The sequence below is a fragment of the Talpa occidentalis genome, unplaced genomic scaffold, assembly GCF_014898055.3.
Source record: "Talpa occidentalis isolate TD23 unplaced genomic scaffold, MPIMG_talOcc4v2.1 talOcc4.8, whole genome shotgun sequence".
NCBI classification, from domain to species: domain Eukaryota; kingdom Metazoa; phylum Chordata; class Mammalia; order Eulipotyphla; family Talpidae; genus Talpa; species Talpa occidentalis.
In genome coordinates this window covers 100,753,809-100,757,494 of record NW_023605194.1, presented here as the reverse complement: position 1 = coordinate 100,757,494, position 3,686 = coordinate 100,753,809, and the positions used below count along the sequence as shown (strand labels likewise).

The following is a 3,686-nucleotide window of genomic DNA, read 5'->3' as shown; positions in this document are numbered from 1 at the left end:
ATATTTAAGACTTATGTTTAAGCCAGTTTTACATGAAATGTTCAGGGGTTTGCTTGCCAAGTAAAATGTGCCCTGCAATTTGAGTAAAAATGATAAAATATAACACATTAGATACCTATTATGAAAAATAGAAATCTATTTTTCAATTTCCTCAGCTTAAAATTCACAAAATACTTTAAGGAAAATCAATAAACCAACTAAACAATTTTACTTCATTTTCTGGAGTTGTGAGAAATGTTGAAAGCCTGTTCTTGGTTTGAATTTTACACACTTTGATTTCAACACTATATTTAAGAAAAGTCTAAATCGAGTGAAGATACTTTTTTATAAAGAACCAGACAACACATAGTTTAGGTTTTGCAGGCCATATGGTTTCTGTTGCAGCTACTCATCTCTGCTTTTATACCATGAAAGAAGCCAGTGAGTGATAAGTGAGTGAGTGTGACTTTGTTCTAGTAGGTGTGGTGTGGTATAACATATATGTGGAGAGGTGTAAACCTGTTCCTCTAGATGTATGCTGTGTTGTAAGCAAGAATTACCTCACTAAAAAAAAAAAAAAATAGAATTAAAAAAAATATTACAAAAGTGGTTACCAGCTTCACCCACAATCTGGAATATGTCAACTCCTGGCCTAGGAGGATGTAAACAAGTGTTTAGTTTAAATAATCTGAGCTTGCTGTTTGATTTTGGTGGCCAGAAAAACACAAAATCGATATAACAATTTACTGTAGTTATATGAAATAGTGTTGTATTTCAATTGACCTCTCTTACCTCTGGGGTGAATTAAATATATAGGGAAGCTGTGTTTTTCAAAGATTTTTAATATTACTCAGCAATACTAAAGGTCTTTTAAGGAATGTTTTACCATAACAATCATTCTTTTGGTCTTTATTTGCATAATACTTGCCCTCAATCTTACTGAGGTTAGATTTTCAAACACAGTGCAATACAGATTATTGTGTACTGAAAAGATTTTGAAAATCCTTTCCAATAAAATTTCACTGAAGAAAACCGATTACATTAGATACTGATGAAAGTTATTTGGGCATAAAAGGGAAAAAAAGTGAAATTGGAAATGGGACAATGATCTGAGACCTTAATCTATATGATTCTGCTTTAAAAAGTAGTTCTTGAAATTCTTAGAAAATATTTAATCACTATTCTTTAATATTAAGCCCCATTAAGTTTTCATTTAAGGAAATGCCATCTAATGGCATTAAATATTTAGCTTTGGCAAAATCAACATCATAAAAAAGGGCTGAGACTCTCCATTAATCATGTGCATATTTTCACTGAGACATGACTATTCTAATTTACCTATTAGAAATTAACTATCACGTAATGGCTTTTTTTGAGAGAAAATCCACAACATTCAGCATTAGTTTAAATTAATCCACGTCATTCAATAATCTTTGTGTGTTAAGAGGAACATAGGTTATCCATGGTTTTGTATAGGATCAAATGTATCACAATTTTCAGTTCTTTTTGAGTCACTAATAATGTATATTTTTCCATTCTTACCATACGCTCATGCCTTACAACAGTTAGTTCTTAATTCCAAAATAGGTGTCCAGTTATTTATGTTTGGATCATACATTTCTTTACAACTCAAGACTTCTAAGTGGCCATCCAATCTACCTACCACATTGAGATGGTTCATGAGTATATCATTTAAAATTGGGCTCTTGATGTTCTTTTCATGGGAGCAAGAAAAGGCTGGTTATCTACATGTGGATTATAGAATTCAACTGTTTGAAGATACTCTTTATATAGCCAGCTACATTTATGAATTCACCATTTTTCTCTGCTGTTCCCAGAGTAGATCATGCATACTGCATAGGAGACATGAGCTTCCATTATTTCATCTGGTTACAAATGAAAGCTCAAAATTTTAATTAAGTTTAGAGTGTGAATGCTGATCTCTGTGGGCTGCATTGCCTGTGAAAGAAAATTACACAGAATATAGCATCCAGCACAGCCAAACCCATATGTTCTTTGGAGATATTCCACTCATGCTTATGGCTTAGTGTTGTAATATTTGGGGAAGAGACATGTCCAATGGAACTTACTGTTAATGTCCATTGTCATGTGGTGGCTGCTTCTGTACAAAATAAAAGTGGTCATCTTCACTGTTAAATACCTTAACCTGCCCATTTAATAAGTTCCCATCAAGCAGTTTTGACCAGCTAAGTAATACAGGCTTTGAACCTCTTCCATCAGCTTTTCCAGACTGCCTCCATTCTACCAGATGCTCAGCGCCACTTTACCATTGCTGGGCAAGTAAAATCATCTTCAAGGCTAATTCTTGCCTTGGGAGTTTAAGGAACTTCCTTTTCTAAAATTTGTAACAAATGTTCCTGAATATAAGCACTAACCTTGTTCAAAAAATGGAATATTTGTTGGAATAGATATCTCCCATACAACTTACTTAATTTTGGTAAGAGAAAAAACTGGTAGCATCCATTATAGATTGTAAATAATTGCCACAAACCTGTTTTACTCCATCTTCAGCTTTTTTCCTTGAAGAATAAACATCTTTTACTGATTTCTTGTCACTTTCAACTGAGCGCTACAGACATAATTCAACAAGACTTCAACAGCTTCTGAATTGGGATCATCAAATTTAATACAAGAAAATCCATGAGGATCATTCTCACACTAACAATTTCAAATAAATTGGGACTGCAACAAGCCAAGGCTACCTTGTGTGCTAACATCTCATGGCCACAGAACTGAAGTTGATATCACAAAACTGACCACGTTTCCTAAAAGCATTTAATTTGATAACAGAAAATTAAATTTTCATTTTTCAAAGATTAAATATCTGTTGAAACATTTTTCATATATATTATACTAGTTACTATACTGGTGAAAAATATATTTCTGAGGCATCTTAAATAATCCAAAGACAAGGGAATGTTAAAATTCAGCACTTGGTAGAGGTATGAATATAGGTGGTTTGAAGAAAAAGTTGAAGTTTCTTAAGCTCTAATGGTGATTCCAAAACTATCTGGTCTGAAAATAGCATGATCAAATCCTTAAATATCATATATATCCCAGATAGGTATCTATATATATATACACATAAGCATATATTTTAATGATACACTAATAATATATGAATATTAAAATTTTAAGTTAAAAATGATAATATTTGCCATGAAAATTTCATATAAATGTTAATTCTATTTCTCATTTCTTTTCCATCATCTAAGCCTATTCTTTCACCAACACACTGACTAATTTACAATATTAATGTCTAGGAAAACAAAACAAGCAAAAGCAAACACTCCTAATCTTCAATTTTTTAATATTTGTTAAATAAACATATAACAAAACTTCTGGTTAGTCAGCATCATCAACAGAATGATAATGATACATGGAGAAATGTGCAACCTCTCCTGCGAAGAATTAAATAAAAGAACCTAGTCTTTGGCACTTACTGAAAATAGTGAGTCACAAATGCTCACTGTGGGAGACCTGGCCAATCTGGAAACATTTCAATCTGGTGACACCACTTCCATTTTAAAAGACAAAACAACGTGTCCAATGTCATTTCATTAAATCATGTGATTTCTTGTTCCATAGAACAATCAAACAATGAAAAGCTTATGATGTTAAATAAGTATTACAATTTAATGTGTGTAATCACGAATCTCCATCTATGTATCAGTCAATTCTTTCAT

The 3,686-nt window shown here is 32.2% G+C and overlaps 1 pseudogene; it reads right to left on the bottom strand.

The window, feature by feature from the left end:
* Window positions 1-1,388: 1,388 nt before the first annotated feature.
* On the bottom strand, window positions 1,389-2,791 carry LOC119234753 (influenza virus NS1A-binding protein-like; annotated as a pseudogene).
* Window positions 2,792-3,686: the final 895 nt, after the last annotated feature.